This window comes from Anabrus simplex, chromosome 3, assembly GCF_040414725.1.
Source record: "Anabrus simplex isolate iqAnaSimp1 chromosome 3, ASM4041472v1, whole genome shotgun sequence".
NCBI classification, from domain to species: Eukaryota; Metazoa; Arthropoda; class Insecta; order Orthoptera; family Tettigoniidae; genus Anabrus; species Anabrus simplex.
Genome location: NC_090267.1, coordinates 412,607,330 through 412,623,791, shown reverse-complemented (window position 1 = coordinate 412,623,791; position 16,462 = coordinate 412,607,330). Strand labels below are relative to the sequence as shown.

General features: G+C 38.7%; 1 protein-coding gene across 1 annotated transcript in view; it reads right to left on the bottom strand.

The window, feature by feature from the left end:
* LOC136866830 (ATP-binding cassette sub-family C member 4-like) overlaps positions 1-16,462 on the bottom strand; it is a 291,743-nt gene that overhangs the window by 254,397 nt on the left and 20,884 nt on the right. The gene's annotated exons all lie outside the window — the stretch shown is intronic.

Genomic DNA, 16,462 nt, shown 5'->3' with positions numbered 1-16,462 from the left:
TATCATGAAAAGTGACACAGTTATATTTGATTATTTCCAGACAGTTAATTAAAATTCAATGTAAAGCATTTCTTTCACAAGAGCAAGATGTTAATAAGAGGTAAAAGTAGCAGCTTTCACACAAGAAAAATAATATTATTACAGCTCCTCAGATAAGACAAGGCTTAAATCAATTATTTCAAAAGGAATATGACTCCCAACAATCTCCAAAGAGACTATCCCCCAGAAATCAAAACACCACTGAAGCAATGCTGGCAGAAAAAAGAACAAATATGGAACACAAGAAGGTTAAAAGGAGTTGCCATAGTTATGGAAGCAAATAACCATGAGTCAAACAAAACAAGTAGAATTGAGAGTAAGACCCCAAATTAGGCAAATAAATTGGCTGAGCAAGCCGCGAACAATTGTAAGATAAAATTATAATAATAATGATAAAAGCAACATCCATAAGGCACTGAAAAATAACACAGATCCAATAATCACACAATGCACACACACACACACACACACACACACACACACAGACCAAATATGCAAAGTAGAATAAATAATACAGTAACAAGACACGTTATGATAAGAACAATAACAGCATAACAAGAGTCAGTCGATGGCTTATGAGCTAGATCTGAGAGCACTGATCATATATCTGGGTCGCCGCAATATAGGTCAGGCTCACCCAGTCAACACCATAGCCAAATAACAACACACACGCTACATGACATGACATATTCATATTGCACATAAAGATGAAGAACATGGATCGTACAGCATCAGCATTAAAACATATTACAGAACATAAGCTCAAGCCAGACGTCGAAGCCAAAAAGAATATAAAAGGTCTCCAATCAGAAAACACAAACAAACTCATCACACACACACGGATTGAATGGATCAGTATTACCTTCCGCCCCTTCATAGGAATGAATACATAACAAGAAGACATAGAGAAAAGGAAGTACACTGAAATAAGTTTGCAGCAAATAAATAAAAGAATAATATGCAGAGCAGGGATCTCTCAGCACACTAAACCAGCATAACTATGGCAAGCCAAGGAAAGGAAAATAAGATAAAAACCTGAAGCATGAAGGAATAGAATCCATAGATTCTAAGTAATCAAATACAATGACTCAAAACAGAGAGTCATACTGGGTAAATTATGAATGATTTTAAAATACCATTTGAAAGAGATTGGAATCATCGCATAGCCCAGTGCCTCCATCCTTTTAACCCAAATCATTATTGTCCCCAGATCAGAGACCAAACGAATCAAAGATAAGTTAAAAAGAAATGCTTCGGCAATCCTTATTACATGAGGTGCCATCTGTCTAATCGGGATGAACTACACATCAAGTTAATATCTGTGATGTTGAGAGCCTGTAAACAATGCGTCATTTTGGATGGCAGATCATGTATCTTTAAAACGTAGCTATTGCTGGCTCGGCAAAAAGCATTGCATGCACTTGTTTGTTCCATATGTACTTCCCAGGTTGCTTTGAAAATTCCGAGGCCTTTGAATCTTAAATCAGTATTATTTTCATGTCCGTACTGATAGTTCAACAGTCACAACTGTATGGTTAGGACTTACCATCTAATCAATATAAATATATAATAAAAAGTATTGATCAGTTGGGAAGTCCCAACCATACATTTGTGACTGAGGGGCATATCTTGCGCTCCGAGCACTTTGTCATGAAACAAATGCAAAACCATTTTACGTAGACAAATGATGCAGTATATCGTGTGTGAGCATTTGTACTGTATCAAGCTATAACAAAACACACAAGTCAATGTACACTATTCCACTGCGTACTACAGACCGCATTGCTCTCACAGTCAGGTAGGTTAGTTCCAACAGGTATTCGGTAGTGATCAAATGGCACATGTTTCGTTGTGACACTGCAGTACTGTAATTTCTGCAGAGTGGAAGGCTGCACTGCAATGAATGGCGGTCGCATCGAGCAAATGTTGTGAAGAGTAGATCACAAAGATGTGGTAAACATTGGTAGTAGAGATAGCAGACCATAATTCTGTAGATATTGGGTTTGTGGCCAATGTTTATAGGACCTTTCTTCTTTTGTTTGCTGCATGCTGCCTCCTCTGTAAATACTGGAACCTTGAGAAATTCCCCTTTTAATGATTACAGGATCAGATGATACAACAGCTCTGAAGGACCTTGGCCTACCAAGCGACTGCTGCTGAGCCTGAAGGCCTGTAAATTACGTGATGTCATGTGGTCGGCATGATGATTGATCTCAGCCATTATTCTTTTTGTTTTCTATATCAAGGCTGCTATCTCACAATCACACAATCAGATAACTCCTCAGTTGTAATCACGTAGGCTGAGTGGACCTTGAATTGACCCTCGGATCCAGGTAAAAATCTCTGTCCTGGCCAGTAATCAAACCCAGGACCTCTGGGTAAGAGGCAAGCACACTGCCCTTACACCATGCGGCTAGATCAGATTATGCTTCACCTACTATAATTCTCTGAGTTCTGTTTTCTAGAAATGTAGCCACTACTAAGTTACCACTCTTATATAGAGTGGTCACTAACCAACTATAACTTTCCCACCAAAAAACTTATTAAATACTTGTTCTTTAAAAATGCACATTTGGGACAGGTACATGGTCTGGTAAAGAGTATAAAATTATTTTAAAGTCTTTCTGCCATACGTGTTCCAAAAGGTACTAGCACAACCACCCTGGTCAGGTATTTACTGTTTGTGAACATGTTTTCCTATTATTAACACAAAGGAATCATGAAAGTAAAACATTTTAAATGGTTCATATCCATTTTCTTGGGAAGGATAAGTTAAACTGCTGACAAATTTTTTCATAACTGGAGCAATTTATAAGAAAAATATTGTCAGATGTTCAGTTTAATTTATATCTATCAAGTCTTTTTCAACAATACATGGAACATTTTAAAACAGTTGTTTTCTTGGATAGGTGAAGGCAGACATCATACTTGATGCAGCGAGTTTAGGTTCTACTTATGCATCGACAAATTCTAGATCTGGCACCTATTGGCCAACCACACAAGAAGAAACAATAGAAATACATTCCAAGACCCATACAATCATTGCAATATGGGTAGACGTGGCAAAAGCAATTCATCATTGAGCCAGACATTTTTAAAACCAACCCACATTATCTTGTGGGTCTAAGAGTTTCAAGATAATATAGAAAATTAGTGTATTAGCATGCACAAAAATTATCAGTCTGCCTCTTTGGTGTAGTGGTTAGTGTGATTAGCCGCCACCCCTGGAGGCCCTGGTTCGACTCGTGGCTCTACTACCACAAAATTTGAAAAGTGGTACGAGGGCTGCAACGAAGTCCACTCAGCCTCGGGATGTCAAATGAGTAGATGGGGGTTCGATTCCCACCTCAGCCATCCTCGAAGTGATTTTCTGTGGTTTCGTTACTTCTCCTCCAGGCAAATGCCAGGATGGTACATAACTTAAAGCCACAGCTGCTTCGTTTCCTCTTCCTCACCTATCTCTTTGAATCTTTCCATCCCCCACAAGGCCCCTGTTCAGCATACCAGGTGAGGCCGCCTGGCCAAGGTACTGGTCCTCCTACCCAGTTTTATCCTCCAACCCAAAGGCTCACGCTCCAGGACACTCCCCGTGAGGCGGTGGAGGTGGGATCCCTTGCTGAGTCTGAAGGAAAAACAAACACTGGAGGGTAAACTGATTAAGAAAGAAAACTATTGAAAGGAAATGGCTGATTTCTTCTTCTAGACAATTTAGCAAGTGCTTGGAGTAGTGTGATTGCTTCTTATTCAAAGACCTGGGTTCAATTCCCACCCAGGTCAGGAATTTTTATCTGATTCCTAGGGATGGTTCGAGGCCCGCTCAGTATATGTGAGAACAATCGAGGAGCTATGTGACAGTCAGATAACGTTGAGGGTCTAGAAATACAAGAATAATGATTGAGAGAATTTGTTTCACTGACCATGCATCACCTCGTAATCTGTAGGTCTTGGGGCTGGGCAGCAGTCTCTGAGTAGTCCAAGGGCCATCTGGGCTGTAGTGCCATGGGATATTTTTTTATAAAATAGAGAATGAAATATTATGTAGCTACAAAGAGGTGGTATGGTACTTTATTTGTTGCTTTTAAAATGTTATTCATTATGTTATCCTAAACTCCTCTGATGAGGTTGACGTCAGGAAGGGCATCCGGTCATAAAAACCGCCACGACAAATTCATCTCACCTCATACCCGACCCCGTAGGGAAACGGGACAAGGGTTAGACAAACAACAACAGAGAATGAAATATTATGTAGCTACAAAGAGGTGGTATGGTACTTTATTTGTTGCTTTTAAAATGTTATTCATTATGTTATCCTAAATAGAAATAATACATGCAAGTAACAAATGGAGAGTAGCAAGTAAGCATGCATGGAGAGAATAGGTGTACACATTAAATAAATACAAGGATACAAAGTTTTGTTTGCAGCCTTCATCATTGGAGAACAGAAATCAGAATGGTGGTGACCAATAATTGTTGAAAGGTAGACACTGCTGCGAGGTAATGGAAGTGAGATAAAAGAGTGTAAAAAGTGAGAAGTTATTTTGTGTTAAGGCAGATGTTACCACAGATCTGAACACCAGTTGATGTCCAATTTCAGAATCTTTAAGAAATATAGGCTGGGAAGATGGGGTTAAATGTTGAAGGACTTCAACCTCTTATCCAGTGTATGGGACCCTCAGCAGGATTAATTGATTTGAGAACTGGAAAAAATCCAAAGGAAAGCAGCTCAGTTTGTTCTGGGTGATTTCCGACAAAAGAGTAGTGGTTCAAACATGTTGCAAAATTCGAGCTGGGAAGACTTGGGATAAACAGGACAAGCTGCTCAACTAAGTGGTTCATTCCAAGCTGTCAGTGGAGAGATGGCGTGCAATGACATTAGTTGATAAATAAGTTCGAGTGGTGATTTTAAAGGTAGGAAAAATCGCAATATGAAGATAAAGTTGGAATTCAAGAGGAAAATTTGGGGCAAATATGTGTCTATAGGAAGAGGAGTTAGGGACTGGAATAATTTACCAAGGGAGATGTTCAATAAACTTACAATATTTTTGCAATTATTTAAAAAAAGACTAGGTAAACAGCAGATAGGGAATCTACCACCTGGGTGACTGCCCTAAATGCATATCAATGGTGATTGATTGAACAATAATCAAACTGTGGTTTCATAGAGGCTGGTGTGAAAGTGGGCAGAATGATCCATATTACCATTATAGTTGTTGCAAGTAGGCCTACTGTAGTAGCCATATGTTCGTTCGGCTAATATGTAAGTAGTTAAGCCAATGTAGAAATCTGGGAGGAGTCTGTTTTAAAGCTGGTACATTGATGGCATTAGATAAAGTGCTACCATGATAACTTGATTGTGCTAATGCAGCAGTTGTGTTTCACAGAAGAAATCACTGCCTTTTCATTTGTAAGTCATCAGTGTATAAATATTAAGTGAAAGAGAAAGAGACAAACAGAGAGACAGACAGACAAACAGACATACAGACAGAAAGAGTAAGTGTGTACTGCACAATTATTCACATGAACATGCAATAGTGTGATATGTATGGTTCAGATACAAAACTTACGTAATAAAGATGATAGACAGCACATTTGCATTTGATCTTGGGTCGGACGACTGTTTCATTTCATGACACTCCATAACTATTTATGAACTGTGGAGAGGAACTGCCTATCCACCACCACTGAAGATAAATCCAGGCCCTGTGGAAAGGAAACATGCCACTTCATTTACATTGTTTCTTACAGTGTAAATTCAATGAAGAATTTGGTAGCATTTTCTAGCTTTGTGACTATTGAAATGCTTACAAGCTAAAAATTGCAAGATATGCAGATCACAGCAAATGAAGAACTTTAATTGTGACTATACAAATGGCTTAACACACTCTCTCTAAATATTATGAAAAAATATATTTAATAGACATGATAATGTAGCTTTTGGTCTTTTGCCGTGTCAAGAAAATAAGGAGAAATTTTGTTTTTCAGAGATTTTGCTTTACATCTTCAGAAGAAAACAAAAACCATTACTGTTGGTCTGTTGTGAGAGGTACTCTTGTTAATCACCAGATGGCTCACAGTGTGCTAACCTTCCGAGTGGGAAGTGATGACGCCATCTTAGCTCCTATTAAGACGTTTCCTGTTCTATACAAATGTGCGTTGGAACATAGACAACAAGGTAATCAGATAAATGAAGGACAATGGGGAAGAAATATGGTAGAAGAAATTATATTATTTATAGTGAAACAAAGACTGACAAGGAGAAGAATAGAATAGAGATAAAGATGGAAATGAAAAGTGTGAAAAGGGATAAAAAGAAATCAATATATTTAATACTTCACAACTGTAAACTCACTTTTATGAAGAGATAGAACTTAAATTTGAAGATATGGTCATGCAAGTAACTCCTTCTTCTAGTGTTTTCTCCTCACAGAAAGTTGGCAACTACCATGAAGTTATTTTTATTATATACTTTTAAATTTTCTTGTTTAGAATTAAGATATTCTTTTTCAGTGTTGACTCATTTAATATAAATGATATTGGTGCTTGACAGAGTAAAAAGCTAACAGGTTATATTTTGTTTCCTGTATCAGAGGGAAAAACAATATGAAACACAGGATTCTCATTGATGCAAAGAAAATATTTCTTTCACCCCTTTGTTTTAAACTTGGCTCATGAAAAACGTTGTACAGGCTCTGATTGTCTTTACCTGAAGATGGACTAAGCGAGTTGGCCATGCAGTTAGGGTCACACAGCTGTGAGCTTGCACTGTCAGCAGCCCTGAAGATGGTTTTCCATGGTTTCCCATATCTATACCAGGAAAATTCTGGGGCTGTACCATAGTTAAGGCCACTGTTGATTCCTTCCCATCCTTAGCCCTTTCCTATCCCATAATTACCATAAGACCTATCTGTGTTGGTGCAACGTAAAGCAAATTCTAAAAGGAACCGGGGGAAGGACGCTGAGGGATTGATACAGGCTGCTTTAAGCAAAGCAAAGGGGCAATAAATGGCATCATTATAATCTCCCGGAAGGATATATTTAAGTATCTAAAAGGAGAAGTTTGGGAGATTGAAAAGTGATTCAAAATTGAAGGTAGGAATTTTCATTGGGCCAGAGATCCATCAGTTGATGTGAGACACATTTGTACTAGTGTCAATTAGGCTTTTAGGAAATTATCAAGCTGATAATTATGCTGAGCTAATACACCATATAACATGCTTAGAACATTCAGGATCTAGGTTGTTGCGTGTCTTTAGAAATGCACTTTCTTCATTCACACCTCAACTTTTTCCCATCAAATCTCAACATTGCAGGTGACTAGTATGGTGAGAGGTTACAGCAGGAAGTATCAATGCTGGATCCAGGTACCAGGGTCAATACAATCTGAGCATGATGGGTTATTTCTGCTGGTTCCTACAGTGATCAAGCACTTTTAACAGAGTTTTTAGTGCATACTACATATTGTCAGTGGATATCTTCTTATACAGTAAATATATTTAAAATCATATAACAAGTTGCAATTCATTTTTGAACTAGCGCCAACTTTTATCTCAGTACAGGTATGTATTGAATAGTAAGATTTAGAATTAAGGTTACAGTCACATAACTCAAAAAATCTGACATGCTATGATAAATCTGATTACAGGTCTAGAATCAGCACATCAATTTCAGTATAAAACTCTAATCACTCTTTAAACTGTTCTCGGTAGCAGACAAAAAGGTTTTTTTCTGTAGACACATGTAATGTGAGTAAAACAATAGCACCAACAAATGTTGAGGCTCATGATAGGGAAGATCCTAGAAGAAGCTGCAAGCTACTTAACAATGCTGCAGGTGCCCAGAATAACACAAAAATGAAAACAACAAGAATCTCCCACTGGCCTGTATAAAAAGAGGAACTAGCGGTAGTACACACACACACACACACACACACACACGCACACGCACGCACACGCACACGCGCACACACACACACACACACACATATATATATATACTGAGAGACATCAGCCAGCTAGCCACATTCTACCAACTCTGCAGGGTAAGTGACTCTTTTAAACAGCATTATAAATGTGTCTAGTTACTTGGTCTTCCCTACACTGTTCTTGGGTGGCACACTCTAAATCACTGTGTGATCACCCCACAGCCTGACAGATAGAGTAGATATTCAGTTTAGTGCAAAGCTGTGGTCCTAGGACCTGAAACAGGACCTTCCTAGAGAAGGAGAGTTGATTTCTCCTCTCTAGTATTCTGAAGTTGGCGCAAGTTGGCTTGAATTCCTCATTCACCCATGCAATGAGGTCAAATCCTGAACTCCCCACTTCCTCTTCCTCTCAGCTTCCCAACCTCTCACATGAGAACCTCCCATACCTATAAACCCCATACGACCCCAACCATCAACCTCAGTAATTTCTCTTGCTCTGTCGTCTTTGCTCTGCTACTTTGAAATAAAAAATAATGGAAATAATCTTTAGTGTAGTCCTTGAATGGCCCGGTGATACACATACTCGCAACATTTAAGAATCTCCTACTGGAATGGCAACTCTCTACTCCACAAAACAGATGAACTCACTGAGCGAACCTGAACACACCACGAATACATCATCCTTGTGGGGGAAACTCGACTAGAATCCAGCCTACATATACACCTACATAACCACATGTAACAAAACGACCGCCCTGGTGATCACACCATTGGAGGTACATGCATTTTCATTTAAAACACACTACACACCACACTCGCATACGGACACCTGGAGACCTCATATCCCTCGAAGCCACAATAATAGAAGTAGAGACCAGTAGAGGACCCCTAGCTGTTGCATCATGCTAATTACCATCTAATGTTCAGCTTAATACAGATGTTTTTAACTCTACATTAAGAATCAGACCAAGAGTAATACTCGCAGGAGATTTAAACTGCAAGAACATCAGATAAAAGAACCACTTAACTACCACATAAGTTTGTGTTCTGGCCAAGTATTGTGATAAAAAACAATGTACCTAGTACATCCCACTGACAAGCCTACTTACTTCTCCTACGACCCAAATGTACTTCCTGATTGCCTAGACCAGTGGCGGCGCGTGACTTTCATCACTGGGGATTCAAAAGAAGAAAAAGTTGCCCCCCCCCCCCCCACCAACCTCTCCTCTCCCCCTCTTCCCCAGCACCTCTTCCATCGTGTGCCATAACCTCATAAAATAAGATGACATAAGTTTTAGAAATGTGATCAAATACGAGAGAAGCAGAAAATACGGTAGGCCTACATGCTGAAATTTACCACATGCAAAATAAGAGATAACTGCTTCATTGAAATCCACAGAGTCTCGAACGAAGTTCCTTTCAATTGACAACATAGCAAGAGCAATAAGTCTATCCTTGGTCATTGTGCTGCGCTAGAAAGTCTTTATTCTCTTCAGGGTAGAGAAGCACCTTTCTGCTTCCGATGTCATCATGGGAATAGTAATAACTGTATTTAAAATTATTCATTGGTATTACCTTGCCGCTATTCTTTGCCTCAATGATTTTTAAGTTAAGTTTCTCTCCCAAAGGTAATTATTCCAAAGAAGGCAAATGAATAGACGTTTAGTAAAAAATGATATATTTGGGACAAGATATCAATTGGAATTTGACAATTTAATGTGACTTTTGGTAGTAATGATGTTCAACACTAGCACTAGTTACATGCACTATTCTCTGTTGCCTAGTTAAATCCCCATAAGGGCAACAGATGGCAGGCACATACCCCAACAACACGACTTGCGAGAGTCTTGAGAGAGTGGCATATTGTGCATGCGTAAAGCACAGATATACGTTTATGTGATATCCTGGTCTTGCCTTAGTGCTGGCTGACATCCCCCCACACCTCGCCTCTCCCTTCGCCTATGTACAGACGGAGATATTGCCTTTGCAAGGGGGTTCATTCCAGACGAGTATCCAGCCACAGACCTCGCACAGCTCGCATGAACTGAAAGCCAGAATGAGTATATTACGGATAGAGGGACTTAGCAAGAGCTTCGAGATTGACAAGGGAGTTATCAAAATTACGTAGTTGAGTATAATTTGATATAAACTGGAGGTTCATTGCTCCATTGTGCTATACCAGAAACCGCCACTGGCCTAGACATAGCCCTATTTTGTAACTTAAACTGGTTCCCCTGTCTTACTGCACAAGACTGCCTTGACTCAGACCATAAGCTAGTTCTATTAACTCTAGATGCCTCCTCTAAGCAAGACACTGATGCTATCTCGCTACGCACCCATACTATTGACTGGAAACTTTATCATAGTACTCTGAGTGAAACCATCTCTGGCAATCCCAGCCTATACCAGAAGACATAGTGCACTGTAAACACTACGTCCCGCCACCAAAGGTAAAGGTTCCGAATAATGTGTATATTGGATTTGTTATTGCTCTACAAGAAGCTGGAAATAAACTACCGCGATCCAAGCATCATCATTCCAAATATGTAGAAATGAGAAGATGGAAGAATAATCTTCAATCGATCGGAAGTACAATCAAGTAAAAACCCGTAAAAAACCACAGAAGGAGGAGAGGAAAGTTCCACTATGATCTTATTCAATATCAGCATTTCAACGATCGAAAAAAATGTCTTAAATCTTGAGAGGATTTATAAAGCCAAATAATGAGCGCTGTAAAATTGTGATGGAAACTTTGAAAGTATCCTTAGAGTTGAAATAAGGATGAGAAACATAGTGAATTACTGTAGACAGTTACAATAACACCCATGTCAGTGAAGTATGTTACGGTACATCACATTATGTTTACAGTACATGCCTGGTATCTGTTCTGTGGCTGAACTCACTCCCAGGAAATTGCTTGCGCTTCAATATGTCCTTGCCCGACTTTACGCGGCATACAAAACCATGCATGCCGTTTTTATTTATATCTCAAAAAGTAGTTGTCCGATTTTGAAAATAATTACATATTTGAACTTGTACGCATTTGAACTTTCAGGCCAGATGTATGAATTTGTGCTGTTTTATTTTAAAATATGGAGTTAGTATCAATATATCAGTTATTAATCACCTCATAAGACTAAGTAGCACATTTTTTTATAAGACCCCAAGTACCGTTTACGAATATGAAAACAGAATGCCGATATCTTTAATGGTTTAGAAGTTATTTCCGAGTAACATATTTGGTGAATAACCCTGTACAATGCAAAATGCTGCAAGTCTTGTAATGGAAAAAAAATTTAATGATAAATGTATCAGTATATGTTCTCCAACGTGCTGTAATTTAAAAGAAAAAATTGGTAGACACTTCTTCAAAATTCCATCCTATGCTGCTGTGGACTTTAACAAGAATGTACGGAAATGTTGAAAAATGTATGGGACTGCTTCAGAAAAGAGAAGAAATGTAAACAAAGAATGGAATGTTATTGTTTTGTAAATACTGTAATAAAAGGAGACAGTAAATTTGTAAAATATTATTTAAATATCCTTTTTTTATATATATGCTGCCTGTGCAAGTTAACCAATGCTGCAACCCTTTGAAGTTTAATAAGGTGTGTCGTATTGAGAAATCATACTTCTCATCAAACCAGAGGAATCTCTGTAAAAAAAAACTACTGTTAACTTTGCCAAAGTCAAAAATTTTCAATATTCTCCACAGCTGGTAGATCACTCCCCTTACAAGTCACTGGTAACTGATTATCAGTGCAATACTTCAGATTGAGAGAGAAGATTCAGCTATAGAAGCAGTTACTCTATTCATATTTTCTTCCTGAATGTAATTTATACTAACATAACATTTGTTTCATGAATGTTCGGTTGAATAAACTAAAATCCTCTGTTCATTACAACTGCATAAGCTGATGAGATACATAACACACACCAAAAATTAAGTTTATTTTGGATGTAGAATGTCTTCTTTTAAACAATGGTAAATAAGAAAAGGGACTAAATTTTAAAAGAAAGAAATAAACTTAAAGAATCCCAGTTACTTGGGTGTGTTCGTTTTCATACATCACATTTCAGCGTTATTTTTGTTCGAAGAATGTTTTTCTTATTATGTCAACAACATTGAAAGTAGCGCGGAATCAATTTCACGCAAGTGTGAAATACCGACTGAGATCCTATGGTATCAAAATCTTCTATCACAACATATATATATCTTCAACACTGACCGATTACCACGTCAAATTCCACGATTTAAGAATTACTGTAGCCTATATCAATCCACGGTGTCCCTCATTTCATTTTAAGGTACCGCAGCACATAACTTACGAACAACTTATTCTACTTATTAATAATGTGATAATAATAATAAAAAACCGTAGCATTAGTAAGCTATTTTTTTCTAACATTTCTCCAGTGAGAGTACATGCCTAGTTTGTTTTTTTGTTTGTTAAAAGACAAATTATCAACGACCTTGCTTTTACAATCACTATCTCGAGTAAAAATTACACAACAATGTACGAAATATCCTAATATTTATGTTGAGTAACCGTTTGAGTAATACTGAGAATGAGTATTTTTACAGTATGTTAGTTTAGCATAATTTTCTAGCGTGGAGGACAGTAAAAAAAAGAGGGATATAGAAGGCTGAAGCGGTCAACTGCAGGAATGAACCATATTGGTGGGCGAGCATACCTAGTCTTTAGAGAGCCCTACTACGAACAGATCCGTCTCCTACGCAATTTTCCTTCTGAACACTGTTCTGTTTGTGATATCTCCTTCCTCAATGCCACATTTTTTAAGATCCTGATGATCTTCTTTCAGCCATGGTACTTGGGTCTTTCTTCTTTTCTGGAAGAGGAGGATCATATTTACTAGGTGTTCTGGTCCCATTCTTATCAGGTGTCCATGGAGAGTCAGTCGCCTTTTCCTTATCAAGGTTGAAATGTTATCGCATTTTTCATACAGCTCTTGATTTGATCTGAAACAAAAGGTAAACTCATTTCCTTTTGCTTTCTTGGATCCCAGAATTATCCTCAGATATTTACGCTCTTTATTTTCTGTTTCGGTAATCGCCGTTCTGGCAATTGTCTCTACTGCATAGAGGCATTCAGGTTTCACCATGGTATTATAGTGTTTGAGTTTGGCTTGATAGGAGAGGGATTTGGATTTATAAGTTTCCTGGCATAGTCTGAATGCAATCTCCATATACTTTGCTCTTTTTTCGATAGCTGGCTTCTTGTTGTTGTTGTTAGGAATCAGAATCTCCCCTAGATGCTTGAATTTGTGGACTCTCATCTCCATACTTGTTCTTCATTGTCCATGTTGGTTCTTTGGGATCTATGTTCATGTACTTAGTTTTTTTCAAAGGATATTTGTAGTCCTACCTTTTCTGCTGTTTCTTGCAGAATCTCTATCTGTGTAGTGACAGTCTCTAGATTTTCAGTGTAAAACACTAAGTCATCTGCAAATGCAAAACATTCAAATTTAAGTCCAGCCTTTTTGTGTCCTATCTTGATTCCATTCGGGATATTTTGCTGACTCCTTTCTTTTCGCCATTCTGTTATCAACTTCTCCAAGATGGAGTTGAAAATGAATGGGGAGAAGCCATCTCCTTGTCTCACACCTGTCTTGATTTCAAACGGTTCCGATAGCTCTCCAAGGAATTTTACTTGTGATCGGGTGTTTGTTAATGTCTGTTGTATTATATTATTTGTGTTGCTATCAATTCCAAGCCTTCAGCATGTGTCCCTGTCGACATAGTCATATGCCTTTTTGAAATCTACAAATGTTATAATTACCTTCTTGTCTGCTGCTGAAGTTTTACTTTTGATTAAAGTCTTAAAGGCAAATATTTGCTCCGCACAGGACCGACCTTTCCTGAATCCTACTTGGTATTCCCCCAACTCTTGATCTATGTGATTCTCTATTCTATTCTGGAGTGCTTTGGACAATATCTTGTTTGCAACTGACAGGAGTGATATGCCTCTATAGTTGTTAACATTAGTTTTGTCTCCTTTTTTTAATGAAATGGGTGAATGATACCATCCTTCCATTCATCTGGTATCTTTTCCATTTCCAAAATCTTTTGGAAGATTCTCAGTAACTGTTCTGATACTTTGTCCCCTGATTATTTTAGAAGTTGCGCCACGATTGAATCTTCAGATATTTTGTTGTTTCTGAGGTTCTTAATGATTTCTTTTATTTAATCTTTGTCTGGTGGGACCGAGTCAAATAGTTTGGATTGGGCCAGATGTTCACATTTTTGTTTGCTGTTCAGAATCAATTTTTGGAATCGTTATTGAAGCAGAGAGTGGGTGGAGAATATTTTCTAAGTTTTGATTTGGAGGTCTTATAGAAGTTTCTTGTATTGACGTTCTCTTCAATATCTCCTAATTGGTCTCTTTCAAGTTTTCATTTGTCGTTTCTGAAAACTTTGGCCATCAGTTTTCTTCGAGTTTTGAACCCATCAAAGTCCTCTTTAGTGGAGTTCCATATATTCCATGCTTCAGAATGTTCTTTAGAGCAGCTTCACACTCATCATTCCAGCATGGATGATTTCTTCTTTTAACGAGAAATATTGTATGTTTTGCAGCTTCTTGGATGTTTCGATTCATTTCATACCATTTATATGTATTCAGTACATCCAGTTCTTTCTGGTAGTTTTCTATAATATCTTGATTTATTTTCAGTTCTTCAATTTTATACTTTTGTATCCTGAAAGTTTTCTTCTTGGTGTTGTTAGGAATGAATTTAATTTTTATCCTTATCAGATACGTGTCTGAACTGAAGTTTGCTCCTCGTTGTACTTTAACATTCATTATTTCTCTGGGGTTACTGGTTGCAAAATGGTCAATTTGGAACTCTCCTAGCAGAAGGTTTGATGACTGCCATGTCTTCATCAGCTTAGGGGTCCTCTTGAACTGTGTGAACATTATTTTCATGCTGAAAGATTCCTCTTGAACTGTGTGGATATTATTTTCATGTTGAAAGATTCACAGATGTCTGTTAACCTTTCACAGTTCTCTTTAGTCCTATGGTGAGCTGGGTATTTACCTATCACCTTTCTGTATTTCTTTTCTTTCCCTAGCCGAGCATTGAAGTCCCACATTAGAATCTTGATGTGCCTGTCTGGAGTTCTGAATATTTCTTCTTCAAGTTGAGACCAGAACTCGTGTTCTTTCTGGGATTCTTTTTGTTGTCGTCATTAACTGGGGCATGGGCATTGAACACAGTATACAACTTGTTGCCACTGTCCATATAGACAGTTTTGGAGATGGAGACCTGAAATCCACAATGGAGTCTACTACTGAGTAGTGAACAAAGAAGGCTGTACCATGTATTACCATCGTGTTCTTGGTTTTCTCGAATTACTTAACTTGATATGTACCTTGTTTTCTGGACAGCTAGTAGTTTTATCTGATATTTTTCAAGTACTTTTATTAGTTCCATCTGTTTACCTGTCTTCAGAAGGATGTTTTCATTGAGTGTTCTAAAGAAATGCTTCTGTTTCAGAAGTAGGGCAATAACATTCCCAAGACCATGGCGTCAGCACTTTTTTTGCTGCGTCAGCACCCGAAGTCATTGACCCCTAGTAGTGTACCTAGGCGGGTTCTGACCCCGAGGTCATTGATCCCTGGTATAGTAGAAGGGCTAAGCCAATTTGCAGATTTTTGCATAAGAGAACAAGCCTAACCTCACAGTCGCCATCTTAAGGGGCGTAACCTCACTTTAACGGCTAGTTGCCCTTCCCGACGCGAGCGAGTCTAACCTCACATCCGCCATCTTGAAGGGGTAAACTTAGTTTTACAGCAAGATGCCCTTCACGACGGCAATTGCACAAGATGGCGGCTATACACAGCTCTTTATGAGACGGCTTAGGGGCGCTTCCGCAAGATGGCGGCCATACAGAGCTTCTCATGAGATGGCCATGGGCGATTGCGCAAGATGGCGGCTGCTCTTATGAGACGACCTAGGGGTGCTTGCACAAGATGGTGGCTATACATGGGCTGTTATAGAGAAAGATGCCGGCTATGGGTGATTGTGCAAGATGGCGGCTATACATGTGCTTTCATCCTCTTCAATCCCATTATTTATCTTTTCCTTATGTTGTTTTGTATTATTGCAAATAAAAAATAGCATGTAGAGTATATGCTACATACGGACTGAGGAGGTTATGGAGAAAGATGCCGGCCATGAGCGATTGCGCAAGATGGCGGCTATACATAGGCTCTTATGCAGAAAGATGCCGGCCAAAGGCGATTGCACAAGATGGCGGCTGCTCTCATCAGATGGCTATGGGCGATTGCGCAAGATGGCGGCTATACATAGGCTCTTATGGAGAAAGATACCGGCCATGGGTGACTCCACAAGATGGCGGCTATACATATGCTCTTATGGAGAAAGATGCCGGCCTTGGGCGATTGCACAAGATGGCGGCTATACATAAGCTTATATGGAGAAAGCTAGCTTAGAGACTACTGCGCAAGATGGCGGCTGCTC